We start from the raw sequence: 20,024 nt of genomic DNA, 5'->3' as shown, positions 1-20,024 counted from the left end.
AACCGCGATGCGGGGAAGAGAGGGGAATCAGAAACGGCTACAAATACAAACAAACCACGCAGGCACACGCACCAACCCAATAACCCATTTATGTCGGGCTGCAGGCTGGAGCCGGGCTGCGGCGAGCAGCCAACAGCTGGGGCCCGGCGTCGGCGGGGAGCTCTGCCCCAGCTGCGTCCCTGCGAGACGCCGCAGCCCCTGCCCGCGCCCCCCCCGCGCACGCACACTCACACACTCACATACACACACGCACCCTCGGGCGGCCGCGGCGTCACGGGGTGACACGCAGACACGGGCGGGCGGGCGGCCGCGCGCGTGGCCTGCCGGATGCGGCCTCTTTTACACTCTAAACTTTCGAGAAAGAGAGAGAGACATAAAGCCCATTTACTGTACCTTTCTGGCATCTTTCTCAGCTTTCCCTGCTGCTTCTCCCCACCCCCTTCCGATTTATCTCAGCTACTGGTTTTATAAACCGAGAGGGTGGAGGGGGGGGGGGGAGGGAAGAGGAGGGGGCTTTTTTTTCTCCTCTCTCAGCCCCGTCTGCACCTTCTGCCTGAGCAGAGTGAAGTCACAAGGCTGGGGCTGTGACATCACAGCGAGCCCACAAACACCGGACTGTGACTTCACTGCAAGGCAGAACGGGGAGGATGAGGAGAGGGGAGGGGAAAAGGCTCTTATTCAAACACATATCTGCAGTAGTAACAAAGGGAACTCAGGAAACGGCTGGCCCAGAAAATGGCTTTTTTTTTTTCTTTTTTCTTTTTTTTTTTTTTTTAGTAAAAAGCCCGTTCTCTTTCCTCGTCCCTCCCCATCCCCCCACCCGCAAAAAAAAAAAAAAAAAAAAAAAAAAGAAAAATAACAAATCAAAAAATAAAGTTTGTGACCGCACCGGGAATACCTTTCACGAGCGGTCTGGGCAGGACGGGCAGCGAGCCCCGCACCAGCGCCGTCCTCCAGCACTGCCCATCGCCCGCAGCCCTTTGGGACCGAGCCGCCCACCCCCGCCGTGCTGGGGCTGAGACCGAGGGCTGAGACAGGGAAAGAGAGGTGCCGGGGGGTGGCGGGAAGGCAAAGGGGCCGGGGGAACTCGGGACTGCAGGTCGCAGCGCTGGAGAAGCCGGCAGTGACGCGCGGCGACACAGGTCTGGCAGCGGCGGGTTGGGCTGAGGTAACGCTAATTAGCACGCACTCGATTGCTTTTTTTCTCCCACTTGAGGATCTGAAACCACTTTTAAGCTATAATTGGAATGAAAGGGGTAGTAAAGGTCAGGCTTAAGGTAACGGAGTTGAACGTGAGGCCTAAGGAAGGCAATAAGCAGCGAGGTTTTCGGTTCTCCATCCGATTTTCAGTTTTTAGGTGCCCTGGGAGGCTGGGGTGGGTAAAAGAAATACCCGAAGGCTCAGAATGCAGAGCAATGCCTGGATGTTGCAAAAGAGCACGATATTAACGTACATTTCTGAAACAGCCCCCCCCAAAAAAGGGGATTTACTGAGTATTGGCTTAATGCAAACAGGACAGTTGCAGGAATTGGGGTTTTCTTTGTTTATTCAGTTGGATATATATATATTTTTTTTACAGCAGTTTACCAAAATGTAACACAACCTCAAATATGTTGGTAAACGGGCAAAAAAATAAAGCCCTGTTATTTGTGTTTAAAGCAGAATTTTCGTCGTCCTTTTGGAGAGCGGCAACCCCAAAGCCCTGCGCTGCGCTAATCATGCCCGCAGGCCAGGAATGCAGGGGGATAATAAGCCAAGGGCACAGCCACAGCCAAGCCAAGTGCAAAAATATATGTGTATAAAAATTACAGAGCGCTAATTGCAGGCGATGCTATAAAGTTATCTGAACCGCAGAGCCAAAGGGGAGGCAGCTGTGCTCCTCGCAGCGTGTCCACCCTTCTGCAGCCGCCGCTCCAGCCCTCTCCAAGGCCAACCCGGGGATGGAGCACGGATAGCCATGCTGCGTGCAGCAAGCGGGATGCATAAGGGAAGCCACCCAGATCCCCGCCAGGCTGTCAGGTAGAGGCTCTGAGAGGCTCCTCGGTGCCGGAGCTGCTCCATCCATGGGCTCTGAATGCCAGCGCCTCAGGCGCTGCGAGCGTTTTCTTCCCAGCCCTGGCACGGCCGCGGCACCTGGGAAGATGTTCCCTGGCTGCCTGTGTCGTTGTACAGCTTCCAGTGCCAGCGCAGCAATACAACAGGCTGCCACGGAAGGGATGAGCTCTCCTTCAGAGAGGGAGGAGAGCTGGCACACTACGGGCGCCCGCCTGACTCTGTGCCCACCATACTCCCCAGAGAGCCACGCTCCCTGTTTGGCTGCAATTTCGTTACAACCGAATCCCATTGGATTGTTTTCTCCCCTCCTGCCTCCATGTTTGCCCCCGTCCTTTTCCTTGGGGACCTCCCTCAGCAAGGCATACAACATGGCTGCTGCAGTGCCAGGGTGCTCGCAGCTGTGGGAAGAGCAGGGCGAAGGAGCAAGGAAAGCAAGAAACCCAACGTGCGCGCAAACGAGACCAGGCGTGCTCCGCCTTGGCCCACACCACCATTACCCGCCTTGGAGGGCGGCCAAGGTGCCCAGGCTGCATCCCTCTGCGCTGGTGCAAAGTGCAGGGCTTTGGCAGCGCGTCTCGTCCCAAACCACAAAAGCAGAGCCAGGGCAGGGGCTGAACAGGGGCTTCTTTTCGCACAACTGCGATTGTTTTGTTGATGCGGAAAGGTAATTAAAAAAAGTTCTGATTTCAAACGTGCCACAGAATTCCCAGAGCCCGGAGGCTGCTGCTTAGAGGCAGATTAATCACACTGAATTCTCCATCTAGATATTGCATGCACTCCAAACTCCCACCGCTAATAGCTCTAATATTCTCCTCAGCGTGTGCATGCTGCTGGTGTTATGTTCCAGGAATATTAATTCCCCAACTCCGGCTCCTTTCACTTGCGCATGTACCCTAAAGGCTTGCTGCCGGGCACTGGGAGATTAGGGAGGAGAGAAAACCGGGGCTGGAGGAGAGCCGGGGTGCAAAGGTGCTGGCAGAGCTTCTCAAGGAAAGCCATTCATCTTCTTTGGATATGCAAGCAGCCCCAATAAAACCTACCTGAAGGCCAAGTTCTTTAAACAAAGACAGCCAACTACACAGGCACAAGATGGTTGAAATTAAAATGAGTTCCCAGCGTTGGCTTTGTCTAACCAGCTTCCTGCTACCCTGAGAATTGCCCCAAATTTCAATCCTATTAACTGTGGGATCTGAGTTACAGGTTCTTCTCCCATCCCCTTCACCCCCGAGCAAGGCTCCGCGCATCTGAACCCCGCGGCCACCTATCAGTCACACTGGGAACACAGCCAGTTGTGGTGCGGTCACCCAGACAGCGGGCAGCACTTTATGGCCATGAGCCCCTTCAGTTCCAGCAGAGATGGGCAGAGAGCTTCAGGGTGCAGCTTGAGCTCTCCACACGTCGGGGAACCAGGCGCATCCTCATCCCGCAGAGAAGAGGGGAAGAAGTCCAAAGGGAAATGTGTAATTCCTCTTCAGATTGAAATAACCGCTGTTCCTAGTAAGCAGTTCTATGCGTGTGTGATCTATATATATGGCCAAAAGGCCGGCTGCTAAGCTATAAAATGAGTGCACACTTGAAAAGTGCCATTTAAGATGCCTATAATGTAATTTTCAAAGCTGCTGAATGCCCAGAGCTCCTAGTGCTGCTCAGAGAAGACTGTGAGCAGTCAACAGCCTAAAAACCAGGTCTGTTCTGAAACCGGCCCTACCGCGACTCGTGAAGTCCAGCCCAGAAGGCCTCACAACGAATGGCTGTGGCCACGCTGCCATTCAGTAGGCTTACTTGCCTGACAAGAAGTTGCCATTGTCGTCAAAATATATATCTCCACGTATAACATAGATCAACATGCCTAGGTCAGCATGGAAAAGGGCATTTGCCCCTTTTGTTGCAGGCGTTTCCGACAAGCGCATCAGCACGCGTCTGAGCCACAGGTTCACTGTGCCGTATAGAGCAGCCTGCCAACTGTTTTCACAGCTCAAAACATCCTACCTGGTTTCTGGGCTAAAGCCTGCAAGATCACAGATGTGGGGACATAGGTGGTGGTCCACTGCGTAGCCGTAACAGATGAAAGGGAAAATGCAACGTTTTTATGGCTAAATACTTTACAGGTGTCTGGTGGCGGCGGCAGGGATGCGGTGAAGCACAGGCATTTCTCTAAGCTTCCTCTCTCCTGTAGATCCTGTAGGTCTACAGCCACACGTGCGCCTTGAACTCCCAGCCCCGATTCCTTCAACTTGATTCCTGCTGCAGGAGAGGGAGGGCAGGCTGCGTAAGACCCTCGGGGCCAGACTCTGCTGTGGTATAAGGGGAGAGGCACCGCTTCCCCCCCCTTGCGATAAACCGAGGCACCACTCTGCGCAGCTTAGGCGCAAACGTGTGATCCTCCTTCTCTCTTTGTACACAAAGAATGAAGCTGATAGCAAGGCTGACATCTAAATCCTCGCTATTGGACGTCTGAGATAACCCTGGTTGTTTTTGTTTTTAAAGCTCAAACACGGGAGAAGGGAAAAAGACAGAAGGATTTCAACCCCTGCCAAACCCTGTTGCCAGCCCCCTGAGTTACAGATCTATGAACTCTTATGGGATGAGGGCTCTTTGCTTTTATCTCCCTGTGCAGCTCATGTCCTCAGCCCTCTGCAAACAGATGTTTTACCCTCCGAGGAAAAAAGAGAGAGAGAGAGAGAGAAAGCACGGCCGGGAATGTTGTCTGCAGATGTCAGTCAGGACCTCAGCCTGGGTCCTACCTGCCAGTCCTGCAAAAGGAGGATACGTGAATTTTCTAGTTGGATAGTCAGTATCATCAAACAAGAAAATTGTGAGGTTTAGATTGTAATGCAGCCTCACGTTCAGTAAAAAGGCCTCGTTATAAAGGGAAGATGTGGGACCCAGGAGCCTATTCCTGGCACCTGAAAAATTAAAATTTCACTACAAATATCCTGAAGAAACGGTCAAAAATAGCACAGCATTTCAGACCGTTTCTGTAGAACGTGGTAATATTGGCAAGGGGGGAGTGCTTGTAGGTAGAATACTGTCGGCTTCGGGGAAAGCTTTCTCTGCATTTTTTAAAACGATATGAAGGAAAATATTCTTGGGAACGAGAAGTCTAATGATTGCATGTATATACGGAGTGTCAGCTCCATGTCGGCTTTCGGCAGAAATCCGCTCCCCCACGCCGACGCCCTCCCCTCCAGCCACCCACCCTGATATTCTTCTTCACCACTTCCCACCCATTAACCCAGTACCTGCAGTGCAGTGCTCAAGTGGGACTGGCGGAGCTGCTGCCGCTGTCATCTCGTCGGAGCTGGCAGTCACCTGCCAATCTCGCCCCCACTTCCTCCTCCCTCCCGCTCCCCCCACCCCTCGTCAGTGCCGCTCTCCCCGGGGATGGATCGCTCTCCCCCCCCCCACAGCAGCCTCACAAATAACTACTGTTAACTCCATAATATCCCCCTCCAAGGTTTTTAATTAGCAGCCCCGCGCGGCGCTCCAGGCAGGCAGAAACGGGATGGAGAGGGAGGATAGCAACAGGGGGTAGGAGAGTTTGGATGGCTGTGGGCTTCACGCCGGGGGAAAGGCTCCTTCTCCTGCACATGGAAGCTCTGGACCGCCCGTGGGATGCTGCAGCCCTGGCAGCGGGCAGGTGTTGAGCAGGGAAGGGAGGGGGGGATGGGGGGGGGGATTGAAATCAGGTGCATTCCCTTCTGCGCATCCTTGCAAAACACAGATACAGCTCAACATATGAAAGAGCCCAGCTTTCTGCTGTTGCTTTTTGTTGTGGGCTTTTTTTTTTTCTTTTTCCTTTGCAAGAGAGCCGTCTTATTAAGCCTTTTATATTTTTTTTTCCCCTGAAAACTCATGGGCTTGTGGTCTGGGAGCATTTTTCTTAGCCTCGAATTAAATGGACATGGCTTACTGAACTTTCAAACAAGCTCTCCACCTAATATTTGTTTGTTCGCACCCATTTAAACTCCCTTGGTTTTTAACAGGTCTGAGTGAGAGGGTTTGCTTTTTTTTTTTTTTTTTTAAATAATCAGTTAATGAAGTTTTATCTGAATAGCCCTAAGCCTATTAGTGCCGGGGCTGTCCGTGGAGCCCCCTCCCCCCAAGGTTAAACAAGCCCACCATTCCTTTTGTGCTCTAAACAACATGCTGCGAAGAAAAGAGGCAAAGAGGGATAAGAAAGCCCAAGCCCCACGCTCTCTCCTTTTTAAATTATAAAGAGACACTGGAAAGGAGCATAAATGCAAGGCCTTCTTTTATTCCCCCCCCCCCCGCCCCTTCTCCTCTCCCTCCTTTGTAAATCACCTTTACTATGAAGACACTGATGCTCTGAGTCTTCATTTGCTTAAATCAAGAGAGCAAGTTCAGGTAATTGCTGTTCCACTGCAGGAGTGGGGCAGAGAAGACTTCTCAGGGGTGTGTTGGGCAGAGGACAAGTTGAGGGGAAGGGGCACAGACCTGAGGGGCGGGGACCAAACACACCGGTGCCCGCCATGCTCTGCTGGAAGGGCAACATCAACCAGCACCACCCACCGCATCCCAGCTTGGCAGCCCCTTGGCAGACACCCCTGTGCCTCGGGGGAGCCTCCGCTCCCCAAAACCAACAGCAGCCTTCCCAACGCTTCATTAAACAACACAGCTTCCCACCATTGCCCCGGCAACCGACACAGGCCTCCTGTTTGCCAGCTGGGGGAATTAAAGGCAGCCTGGCAGCCAGCCCCCAGCTCTGCTACCTTGGAAAGCTTGCTGTACGCTGTCGGAAAGCACCCCTGGGCAGGGCAGGGGGCTGCACAGCCCTGGTGGAGATGTGTTCCCCCAGAGAGCCAGGATGCTCTGCAGCGTCCAGCCTGCTGCAGCAACCAAGGGCCGTTCCCCACCTCTGCTGAGCACTTCACCCACGCTCCACGTGGAGTCCCCAGGGCTGGAGAAGGACTACATAATGCCCCAAATGCTCCAACAGTCCAAAGGTAGAAGCTTTTCCCCATTACAGCATCATCCCTGTCCCAACGTGACTACAGTTGCACTCCTCCAAGTGAGGCGAGGTAGCAGATGATGTCCTCTTGCCCTGTTTTCTTCCTTTTTCTTAAATCACGCATGTTGTGATGTACGCCTTGACTCCATCACCTCCTTGAATGAAAGGAGAGAAGGCAAGAGGGTGAGCTGTCCCTTCCCTTCACTGCTCTCCCTTAGAAAAACTATCCTTGGGAAGGCTTTAGGTGAAAAATGGCAATTCTGTGTGGGCCTCAAGTGCACAGACACCTCCAGTCCCTTGGCTTGCTCTCAACACACGCTCTCAACAACATGGAGGAGTTCAGTACTGCCCAAGCCCTCACTCACACTCCAGAGTTAGATGAGCTGGGCTAGTGTCAGAGGGGCCGAGGGGAACAAACCCTATTCTCACCTACTCCAGTGGCTCCATATTACAGAAAACATATCCAGCAGAGCAAAAAGCAGAGCAAAACTTGCCAGACTATCTGCTACCTTCAGCACTTATCCCACGGCACAGCTCTGCAACACGCCAACTGCTTCCAGCAGCTTCTTCACATTACCACCATGGGCTACGAACACCACAGAGGAGGTCTGCCAAACTGGGGAGGAGAGGAAAACACCTCGCTCCACAGCAGCGGCGAATAAAGAAGCGCTATTCACAAACTCGGGAATCCAAATCTGTTTTGTCCTGTTTTCCATGACTACTGACTGCGAGTAGAGGTCTCACAGGGAGGAGCATTAAGTATTTCATTCCGGCTCTTGGTTTTGTCAGATTCTGCTGCCACTAACATGTTTCAATCCTGTTTGGAAAATGATACGGCTTTTTTTTTAATCTAGGGATCCCAGAACAGCGCTGCAAGGGTACCTCTACCCTCCTCTGCAGCACACAGCCCTGCAGCATGCTGCATTTCCCAACAGCAATGAACTCTGTCCTGCAAAATCTGCTCCATTCCAGAGCCTGAACAATCTGTATGCCCTCCTTCTCCCTTCTTTGTGAAATATTACTTAGCTACACATTAAACAGCAGGAAAAAAAAAAAACAGAGAGAGGAAGAAATCAGGGCCTTCTACTACTATGAACTGCACAAGGAAGTGGCACGTGGAAAATAAGGGGTTGCTTATAAGCATTAAATAACTTGCTGGCAATCTTTAGGGAACATAAAGGCAGCATGTCCATGCAACCCTACCAAAATTATCTGAGATATTCCATCTCAGTTACAGGAGACAGCACTAAGTTAAGGGTTTCTGAAGAAATCTAGAGCAGAGGTAAACAAGGGGCAGGAAAATATAATCATAGATTGGCTTAGGTAGAAAGGGTCCCCAAAGCCCACCCAGTTCCAACCCACTGCCGTGGGCAGGGCTGCCACCCAGCAGCTCAGGCTGCCCAGCGCCCCTTCCAACCTGGCCTTGAACCTTCAGGGATGGGGCACCCTTCTCTGGGCAAATAATCAAATGTTCCAGTACAAAGCTCCCCAGAAGAACCAAGTGATGGTTGGTATGTCTTTGAGATTAAGGGAAAACTAGGAACACTTTGACACCATCCACTGGAAACAACAGTGATGGTGGAAAGAATGCTGCCTTATCTCTGGTGGAGGGATGCAGAGAGAAGGGGAAGCTTTCAGTGACTTGCAGGAGGAGCTGAGAGGGGAACCTGAGATGTGCATGCAGACCACACAGGTAATAGCTGGACTGGGAGACGTGGTAAGCAGGCCGCCCAGCTCTGCTGGTATAATCATGCATTTCCTATTTGGGAAGTTTCTGATATTCCCATCTTCTGGATCTCTGTTCATGCAGGACTCTGACCTCTCTAAAAATACTGACAAGGGCAGAAAACCCCCACATTTCTACTTCTTGACCTTTACTTCCAGGCTATAAGAAGTTGAATTCTGGAGGCTCAACACCAATCCAACACCCACCCTTAAACAGAAACCAATCTGCGTGTAAAACTCAGGTTTTTCAGGTAGTGCCAGGGTGTGGAGGGAGAGGAGGCTGACAAGTCCTGAAGCCCAGGGACATCTGCCCGACTCGGACTGCCCTCACCCTGTCCCCACCTCTCAGACCAACAACCACTCAGTGCCCGCTGCTGCCAAACTCACTGTTGTTTTTTTTTCCACACTCCTCGCTAATTAAACCTCCAGCCCGTCTGCCTCTCCTCCCACCAGGCCCAGCTCACCTCCCCGCTCTCACACTGTTTTCATTCTTCCCCGCACCCGAGAGATCTGAGTTTGTGGAGCCCCAAAGGCCGGGGCGGACGAGGAGCCGAGCCACGGCCTGCCCTCCTCCTGGGCCAGATTTGGGAGCAGCAGGGATTGCTGCCGGCAAGCCAGCGGCACGCAGGGGCAGAGGCTGCGTTGGCCTCGGTGTGCGCCCTGCGCTCATTTTCCCCGCTGCTGCCATCCATGATTAATCATCCCTGAGACACGCCTGCCGCTCCCCCGGGCTCCCAAACAACCACAGCGTGCTGCGAGAGCAGAGGATCCTCCTCGGGTGCCCGGCCCTGGCCTAGCCCGTGTCTCCTGGCAGGGACCCTCGGCGCTCTGCACGCCGGCCCCTCGCCTGGCGGCCTGGCAATTAATCTCTACCCTCCCCCCATGTTCAAGCTGGCCCCGCCGCCCCCTCCCCCAGCCCCCGTCCATCTGTGTCTAATTGCGTTTCATCTGCAGCCGTTCTCTGGAAGACTCACCGGGAAGGTGTCCAGAAGACGCGCACAAGCCCAAGCACGCGCTCAGTGCGGGGCGTGGGGATGGCAAGCGGCGCCGAGCCGGGTCCCCCCAGCCCACCCACAGCTCCCCGGGCAGGGGACGGGGACCACGGGTGACAAATGCCCACAGAAAGCGGCTCAGGACAGCACAGGAGATGGAAGCTCGCCCCCGGCTCACCAACTTCCCCACATAAACAGCGCGTTGTTAGCGGCACCCACGGCTTCCTCCTGCAGAGCCCAGCCCCGAGCTGGGCTGTTTGGGGTTTTAGACCTTGAGTGGGACATGTGCAGCCCAAGGGCTGAGGCTGCGGTTTCCCTTAGAGCAGGCTGGAGCCAGGTGGTTTCACACGTTACTGTCGACTAACACAAAGGTATGGGCTGACGCGTGCGGCCGGCCTGGCACTCAGCAAGGGAAATGTTCTCCAGAGTCAACCCTCCAGCTGCCAGAGGTCAGGGACTGAGCTACTAACCCATATAACGCCATCTTAAGCCTTGTCTATGTGCTGCCAAAACTTTAAATACACGAATTCACAGCTCCAATGCGGGTGACACATTTACTGTGGCAGGACAGCAGCGTGGGCCCAGACAAACCTTCCAGAGTTGCTTCAATCTATGCTACCAGTCATTAACGTGGTTACAAGCGGGAGCTCTCAAACTTTCCCCTTCACTTGCCTTCCACTTACAGTGGCTGCCCATCGCAGCCAGCCCATGATATGCAAACACAGGAGTAAGCAATTGAGTTACCATGACTAACGAGTTGCCATTTGTCAGCTGAGTCACAGTAGCACTAAACTAACCAACCTCCTGATGGGTTAAGCCGATGTTTTACTTCTTACTGCAATGAAGAAGGATGGCAAATGGAGTCAATTACTATAGCCCAGATGACAACTTATAATCCCATCATGGTAAATCAACTCGCTGGCAATCATCCGCTCATACATTCTGCTCCGCCAATATCAGATTTACGCAAACATTTTGGTTCCACCAAATGCCATAAGCTAAATGCTTGTCTGCAGTACAACTGTAATGCTGTTTGTGGCGAGGCTGCAGAAAGCTACCGTCCTATTTTTGTTCTTTTAAGCCCCTCCTCAAAACACTTATTTTAATGACAAGTGCTGCATTTGAAGATGTCCATTTACAGAAGCAGATGTGTCACAAACGTATATAGAGATCTTTAAGAAAGCACAGAAATCATCCTTCTTTCTCTTTTGTCTTTCTTGGATTTTAGACACTGATCTGAGAGCCCAGAGGTCTGGCTTGGACCCTCAGTTACAATGCAGATCTGCCCCACCTTGAACCACACAACACAGCCATTCAAGAAGCTATAAAACAAGGGCACGACAGGTTTGACACAATGCAAGGAAGAATACATGCATTAAAGCTCAAAAAAAAAAAAAAAAAAAAAAAAGCAAGCTCTGTACATGAGAAAATGGTTGTATAAATAACTAAATATGAATAGACACAACAGATTTACCACTGCCCCAGAACTCTGACCTTGTGTGGTAGCCTACAGACAAGGGTGCTTTCCTGATGCTCACTCACGTTAGGAAAACCAGTACTGGTGAGAGAGCAGGCAGCACTCCACCTGCAGTTGAATTGTATCTGCTTTCAGAGCCAGCTCAGAGCCAGCACATGCTGGGAGTAAACAAAATTCGTCAGGAGACAACAGTTTGTGACAGACAAGAGCAACACATGGACTAAGGACCATCCAACAAGTCCCCATGCACATCAACATCACGGAAACTACCACCACCCTTCTGAACCCTTACAGAGGGAAAGCCACAGAAACTCACCTCTCCTCCCACTGCTAGCAGCTCTCTGCTCCATGTCAACGTGCATCCTCCACGCTGGCAGAGGAAGTTTCTACTGGCATTGCCTAAACTGTATCGTCAGAGTGCAAGGACTGTCAACCCTGTATCTTTCATCAGCACAGAGTTCTCCTTATCAGAGAAGGAGAGCATAAAAGGGAGGGAGAAACGCATACACACAAGCAGCGTTTCTCTGATACTCAGCATAAAAATCTAATCAAAATTGTACCAGAATGGCGATGTGAAAAGCACCCTGCCAAGTCAGTAATAAATATAAAATTCATATCTTACATTTCCACAATATATCACCTCTCATCCTGCAGTACTTTATGCATTGTTAGGACTCAGATGAATCCCCAAATCAGAACAGATTTGCACTGGAATCTAACATTTTTGTTGGCTTCACATTCATTCAAATTACATCCTTAAGCAAGAGTAGGATAACAGACACTTAAAATGGCCCCCTGAACGCGGCAGCAGCCATTTTATATAGGGCCCCGACTCCTTCCAGGCACCTGATTCGTTCCCTGAAGCTTGTCCCACCTCTGTCCCCCGCAATCCCCAAATCCGGCTCCCCCCGCTACTTGCCCTGTGGCAAAGGAAAGGCCAGATGGTGTTTTTAGGGTGTACAAACAGCTGCCTGCCCCAGTAGGCTCTATTGACGATATCCCAACTCTAACAGTAAGCCGTCTACCTCCAGAAGTCACAGCCACTGAGATTTCACAAGACCATAAAACCCTCCCTTCTCAGCTTTCACCTTTCCCAGGTTATGCCTCACACAGGTGTTATACACAGCATCCACGGGCACCAAGAGCTACGCACTGTACAGCTAACAGTAGTAACAGCTTCTTGTAAAGACCACGTGGATTGTGAGAAACGTGGAGGGGGAACGGAGTTAAAAGTGATCTCAGCTTGCTTTCCATTACTCATAGCCGACCTCCCTGTGGCCTATTACCCGAATACTCATCACCAAATCCTACCTGACAGATGCACTTGCCAGTGATTCTGATGGGAACGATCAGCTGTGCCACACTTTCTAGTCCTATCAGTATGATCATATTACAAAACCATGTCCATTTTTGGCCTAAAGATTTCACATTCTCAAAGACAGGTGTATAAAAGGTGGGAGGCGTCAGAAAACCCCAAGGAACCGTGCAAGTGTTAATAGCAGTGGGTACCTTAAGACAGAAGCGCTGAGTTTAGTTCTTCACGCATCATGCCGTATCTGAGCACAGCAGGTCTAAATAGGGAAAGCATCTTCTCAAAGCTCAGCTAGCGCCAAGGTATCCAAACAAAGACCAGGTTTTCATGACTGCTCAGCAACCAGAAGCAGTAGGTGTTCAGTTCTTGGAAATTCTGACACTGCATCTAATGAGCCACAGACGATCTCAAACTACTGCGCCATATGAGTAGTGGTAGCATAGCTAACTAGGGCTGGCAGCACCGAGACGTGCACTGCAAGGTTTCCTTTTTGTCAGTGAGGTTTCTGAGATTGTTGTATTTTTCGTACTTACATCTACTCGCTTCTTGGTGGCTCTGCCTGCAGACCAAGTATTTGGGGAAAAAAAAACCCACTGGAAGTCACAACAATGTGAATGATTTTAAGTAGTCCACCCAGAGGAGGAAAAAGGAGCTACTAATACTTAGAGATGCTTCTAAAAAGAGGCGCATGATAAAGGTAGGAGTCTTCTGTAGTTCTGTTTACATTTATCTGCATCTACGCTGATGAAATCAGGACAGTTAATTCACCTCTAGAAGCAGAAACACAGCTGCAGCACCATCAGAATCACCTTTTGATATAAAAAAAACAACACAATGTCATTTAGCTTCACAGTGCGACGATAAACTGTGCATCATTTGTCTTCCTCTTCGTAGTATAGATAAGGCCCTGGAATAGCATCACCTCAACTGTGGTCCACAGGTCACCGCTGGTTGGTGAAGCATGATAGGTGGTCCATGCAGCACACTATCTGCAACCACTGCTCAGTGAGCCACAGCACCTAATAAAATTCCCCGTCCATTGCCTGGTGTCATTTTTCTTATTATAAACACTGTATGTTTTTATGTCCATATGCCAGAAAAACACATCTAAATGTAAAATATCAGCCAAAGTGCATTTACTTTGACTGCAGAGAAGCAACAGTAGGAGACCCTTCCTGAGCAAGCCAGCTACATCGCTGCGACTGAAACATCAGCGCTTCCTACTCATGGTCAGTGCAACGATGCCGGTGTCGGAGATGCACTGGTGGGGAGGCTCTTGGAAAGACTTTTGCAACAAAGCCACTCCTGTGTGCACATGGGCACTGATGCAAGCAAACAGCTGCACTGGCTGCACATGCCTGCAGTACTGGCAGTGTCAAGAGCTGACATGCCTCCAATTGTTTTGGTTGCATCCGTATCTGAAAGCCGGTATTTAATTTTGGGCTAAACCTGATCAAAAAGCTCATGATAAAACAGAAGGCTGCAGAAGTGGAAGCAAGAAAGGAAAAACACAGGCTTGTTACTGCACAGTACAGTAAGGGAAAAAGAAGACAAATCATCTTAACAGGGAGGCATATGGTCTTGTCTTCTCAGAAAAATAATGGAAACGCAATCATTCGGGACAGTCACAACTAAATTGGACGCAAACACCGGAAAACATGCAGAAGGAAGTATCACATACACTGCCTTCTGATCACACGTAGAGCTAGGTAATCAGATCACTGAGGGGTATTTTTGTTTGTTTGGTTTGTTGCTGGCAAAAAGACATTCAATTTCTCAGCTGAAATGAGACCTATTCTTTGTGTCTACCTTGCCACTGCCTGCCAGGGTTCCAGTGCGGGATGGTCGCTGTCACACAGGAATGTGACAACTGCATACGTACAGGTCGGCACAGAGAGGCGTCAGGCAAAAAAATGCCTCCATTCCTGAGTCCTCGAGGATAGTCAAGAGATTGTGCTGAATCAGAAGGGTTGTTTGTTTTGCTTAAAATGTATTTACTTCAACAGGTAATTAATATTTTGAGTAGAGAAGGTCTTTGTTAGAGATTCGCCACTTTCACCCCTTCAATTAAGGTTTTAAGTGCTCACATTCATAGATCCATTCACACCTCCCACTTGTCCTTCAGCAACACCAGTAAAGACCAGAGTTTATATTCCTGGCACCTCAAAGATAAAAAAGAAACAACAACAAATCATCCACTAAGCAAAAAAACACGCACACAAAATATATATATATATGAAATCAAAAAAGCAAACACAACAAACCACCCCAAACCTACCAGGTCTTTTATCCATCATCAGCGAGAAGAAATGGTGTCCAAGACGAGCTGTGTGGGCACCTTTCCCCACTCTTGTGACATGAACCAAAGAGCCACGTGGGTGACCTGGGGTACCCCCAGAAGAGACCTGAGCCCCCAGGTTGGGCCTGAGGCACAGGGCTCAGCGTGGGGCCCACTGGGCAGCCATCTTCCTCAGCACCATGCACAGGGGCCCATGGATCCCTCCACAGATGCAGAGCAAACTCGGTGTACTTCAGCACCAGGCCCCCTGTACCCCTGGCCGCTAGGGTATTGGTATATGTTAATTGCAGTGTCAGGATATCAGCACACACTGATCACAGGAGCAATGTTTGGACCCAGCGCCTTCGTGTATTTAGGGGAGAACGGCTGGATCTGCCTCTACCTGTGCCGTGCTGATGTCACCGGCTGCTATTTCCAGCCCGGTTGCCATGGAAACAACCAGGCCTCAGCACCAGTTAGCAGTTCAATATATAATTTACTTATTCTTTTTCACCTAAGTGATTAGGACTCAAAATACAGAAGCATCTCACATGGATAAAATCTTCTGATCGTTTCACAAGAATTTCTTGAAGACAAAAAAACAGCCTGAAACACCATGCTGAGCTTTCTCTGGGGACAGAAGAGACAAATAAAAGCCTACAAGAAGAAAAACCCAACCCTCTCCCCTCCGTCCCCTGCTCTTCCAAGTTCCAAAGGAGACAGACGTTAGCATAGCACACCTGCCTCATCCCGCACAGCCGCAAACCCCTGCAGATGGATGGCAGCATGACCCCAAAGGACCCTTTTTGGCGTCTGCAGATGACCGCCACACATTAAGCAAAAAGTCTCTCCCTCATCCTCATTAATCTCAGAGGAAGCAGCTACTCACCTTGTACTGCTCACTACAGCCTTTTGGGAAGGGAGCCTCCCCACCTCTGCCTGCTGCAACACACCATTGCCAGCAGCTGCCTCCATCTTCCATCGCTTTTTTAACCAGGTGAGGCAATGCCTCTGGTTTTCCACTGCCCGATCAGTCACCCCAGGAGCTGGCACAAGACCCGGACGTTGTGCTTTGAAGCGGTCATCCAGCAGGAGGCAATGTGAATACTTCCACAGGGAAATTTTTCAGGTGACTCCTCTATGGTCAGGTAGCTTTAAAGTAATTTAGGACCTTTAAAAGCCCTTACACTTCGTATTGGTTTTCATTATTTTCAGATTGGGAATTTTTAAGCATTAATTTTGACAAACAACAGCTCCATGACTAAGCCGTGCGGTCTGGCTGAACAATAGCAAGAGAAACCCCCCCCCCCCGAGTTCCCAACCAAGGCTGGCCACCCCCCTCTCGCTTCCCAGAACAAAACAAGCCATCATAAACCATCCAAGCTCGTATGCCTTCTCCTGGCCCTTATTCCTCCCATGCACAGCTGAGCATAGGGAAAGAATGACAACCACCAATGAAACCTAAACAGACAGAAGCAAAGAAGTATCTTCTCAAGCAAGGCTTCGATTTGGGCATGTTGCTTACTGAAGAGTAAAAGAAAACAAAAAAATGCACAAATCTGCAGATTTGCTGGAGAAAGGAGGGTGATATCAGGCATCTGGGCCAGTACAACCCAAAATTTCAGAGGGCAAATTTCAGAGGTCTGTCTATGCAAAATCATTAATGAGATCACTGGGGATGGTCAGATGCTTCAAACAAAAATCATCTTGCCCCAAGTTTAGAAACATAACGTAATGCCTCAAAAGCAAAAATTAAACAGATATAATCTATAAACTTAACTGACTTGAACAAACCTTCATCCTTATTTTCTCCCTTTTGTTCCATCCAACTCCTTGACTCATCCTACCTTTCTCCAAACCACTGGTTTTGTTTTTGCTTTGTGTTGTTTTCTTCTTTGCTCTTCAGCATCTCCTCCCCCCCTCCCTTTTTATACATTCCCCATCGCTCCCCAGCATCACTCAGTCTGAGCTTCCTCATTGCTCTTTACCATCACTTGTGCCCTTCCATCCCTTCACGCCCTCGCCCTGATGGTTGGGTCACAGTGCATTTCTCTAACATTAGCATCTGGTGCACGGTCAACCAATATCAATTGAATTAAACAGCCACAACGCCTTTGAGAGTTTATCAGGAGCTCCCCTGATTCAAGGCTAGAGGAAATAGATGATAAATTCAAGTGATTTGGCAAAGACCACATGGGCAGCCAGGAGCAGTGCCAAAATAGAAGGCCGTGTCCAGAATCACTCAGATCTATCTTTGGGTCATTTCATGGTCGAGAACCAGATCACATAATCGACAAACCAAAACAGATTTATGCCAAGTCCAAACCAGAAACAGCCACTGAAAATACAATGTCTGTTGGCTGCAGATTGAGAAGCGCGATTAAAAACTTGATTAAATGGTTCTATTCTGGGGAAGGGAAAAAAAAAAAAAAGAATCTCTTTAAAACCTCTTTGCTTACAACAGCTCATCTCACACAGGGAATGAGGCTAGAGAAACATGTTAGAAGGGACTTCGGCTATGGGAAAATGATGGGTGCTTTGGACAGAGCTGACAGCTGAGTTGAGAGTCACCACTGGGGCTAACATCTTCCTTCTCCACACAGGGCCAGTGGTCTGGCACGTCTCACAACTTGGAAGAAAAAAAAGCTGCTGATTTCATAAGGAAGTAGCCCAGGAGGCTGTTTGGAGGATGAAGTCAACTACATATGGTTCTATTTATTTGTTTATTTTGGGGTGGGGAGAAGGGAGTCAGTGGCAAATTCTCAGCCCTAACAACCAACTCACAATAAAAGCTTATGAAGTCAAGGGCTCCTTAAGGAGAAAAAAAGAAACACTCTCTAACTTGTATTTATTAAATACATGCCAACATATTTGCAGGATCCCAAAACTCAGGCATCTAGCTCTACTGATTAAAGAGCGCTCCTCCTGGAGGCCACCACTTGAACCCAGCCCAGATAAGTTTAATCCAAACCTGCCTTTGGACAGCGGGTTAATATGGTTCACACAGAAAAAGCCCTCTGTGTTTGGAGGTGATGCAAAACAGGTACAGCAGGCAGGTCATGTCCGAATACACCGCTAGACCTCTACACCACAAACCAAACGCAGCTGCATTTGAACGCACGAGCAAAGTTTTCTGCATTTTCTTTTAGTTAAAAAAATTAAAATCCCCTTAGGAAACCGTACAAAAATATCCCTTCTCTGTGCTTTATGAATGAGAATTCACATGCAGAAAGGCAGGAAATGAGGTAAGGTTGCTTTTTCCCTCCTTGTCTATATTGTGACCGCAATGCACACACGCATTTATAAGCTGAAGAATATAACTGCATACACTTATATATCTGCATTTCATCCAAGCGCTGCTCACTTGGGAAAACTTTGAAATTCAAGAATTATGTGACTCCAATACCACAACCGTTACCAGTTGGGAGCTAACATACATTTCTTTTTTTGTTCATCCTGAAGCTTTGAATTCTAATTTGCTCATTAGCCTAATAAATATCTCATCGTTGTGCGGCCCGTAACAGCAGAAGCAGCAGTTGTTATAGTAGTTCCCCACTGCACCAGAGGAAGCTCTTCTGACCTCAGCATCCCAGATCACCATAAGCAAACACAGATCCAGTAGAGCCACGGTCCTCCTGGAGCTAACCCGGACACACACAGAGCAAGAGGAGCTGCTTCTCCTTCCTCCAGAGCACACACACACACTCTTCTCCAGCCACAGGAGACATATCCCATCTCCAGAGACTTTTTCCATCTGCTCTCTGTAAAGAAGAAATTAACAATCTATGGCACAGGGGCAACACGTGCTGTAGAAAAGGTTCCCTTGTTTGAGAGCTGTGGCTGTGCTGAGCATTTTGGTTCTGATCAACATGATTTCCTGCCATTCCACTTTTCCCAGGTTGCCTCTATATCTGTCCTCAATCTGTGTGAGACTCCCACTTATACTTGAACCAGGGCCTGGCAAGAATTTCCTCTTAGAATGGAAGGGTAAGAAAACCAAGAGATATTTAACAGTTAGCAGATATTAAAAAAAAAATAAAAATAAAAAAATCCAAAAACCACTACTGCTCTTCGATGCATTTAAAATGACCCCAGAACAGTGGGTCTGGTTTTGTTTGGGTTTTTATTTCTTTAAGTTGAGATTGTGATTCTGATTCTGTTGAGACCTCCCCTGGCCCACTCCCAAAACATATGCGTGATGAGAAGAGCGATGACTCTCCCAAATGTACTAAACAGGGCAATTTTGGGACCTCCTCCAAGATCTCTCTCCATCTGCCCACCTCCTGCCCAGCAATTCGTTCTGTCCCACAAATCTCTGGCTCTGCTGTATTCTGCAGCCCTGCTATGGGCTGCCACCTCTGCCCCATGTCACTGCAGTCACCTCCCATCTCAGATCAGCACCTTTGCTCCCGCTGGAGCACTGCCTCCTTCCTCAGATTGCGCTGGGGAAATTCCCCGGTTATCTCTTCCCAAAGCAAGGTATTCCCCAGGGCTCAAAGGGGCAGAGCTCACTGCTCGCAGAGCAATCCTACATTACACATTTCGTCTTCTGCTCTACCAGCAGGCATTGTTTCCAAGAGCAGAGGCAGCGAGCTGTGCCACCTTTCCACACCAGCTCAGACGAGCTCTGGTGCCCCTGGTAGTTCACTAGTCCCATTTCTCTTTGGGGTTACTTTTTAAGTAAGGCTGAACCTACTGATATCACCATCAGACCTAATTCACCCTTGCTGAAACCCTATGTAAAAAATGTAAAGGACTACACTGATCTCAGTGCCTGTACTGCTGACTGTCCCCGTAGGCGCAACAAATGCAAGGACTGATGTTGGGAGCACCCCCAGGAGGTGACAGCAAGACCCTTCTGCCTGCAGCAGGTGAGACGCAGACCTCCACTTTCCCAAGAACCAGGCTTTTTTTCCTCAGCATCTTGATTTACAGTACAATCAATAGGTTCCTGCCCACAGCTGCCATCCCTTCTCATTTCAGAATTGATGGGCGGCAGTGACCCAGAGCTGCTCTGGGCTGGGAGATGCCACCGGAGCAAGCAAAGGGCTGTGCCCGAATTCCGTTTCTGACAGCTGCCAGAGCAGCTAAGCCCTGTATCCTCTCTGCCTGCAGCTGTTATGTGTTGTAAGTGCACCACAGCCCCAGCACTGCAGGCACAACCTCACGCCAACCTGCAGCTTAGTGATTACCCAGAGCATCCTCCCAACAAA

At 49.6% G+C, this 20,024-nt stretch overlaps 1 protein-coding gene across 6 annotated transcripts in view; it reads right to left on the bottom strand.

Moving 5' to 3' along the window:
- The window catches only part of TCF20 (transcription factor 20), a 115,284-nt gene that overhangs the window by 68,857 nt on the left and 26,403 nt on the right, over positions 1-20,024 (bottom strand). Inside the window, exon 1 of one of the 6 annotated variants that reach the window (XM_004937689.5) lies at positions 394-444. The exons of the other annotated variants lie outside the window; for them this stretch is intronic. The gene's annotated coding sequence lies outside the window, so the exon portion shown is untranslated. Of the gene's footprint in view, positions 1-393; positions 445-20,024 lie in introns of those variants that run through there. 6 annotated transcript variants of the gene reach the window in all.

The sequence above is a fragment of the Gallus gallus genome, chromosome 1, assembly GCF_016699485.2.
Source record: "Gallus gallus isolate bGalGal1 chromosome 1, bGalGal1.mat.broiler.GRCg7b, whole genome shotgun sequence".
In the NCBI taxonomy this organism is placed as follows: Eukaryota; Metazoa; Chordata; class Aves; order Galliformes; family Phasianidae; genus Gallus; species Gallus gallus.
This window is presented reverse-complemented; position numbering and strand designations above follow the sequence as displayed.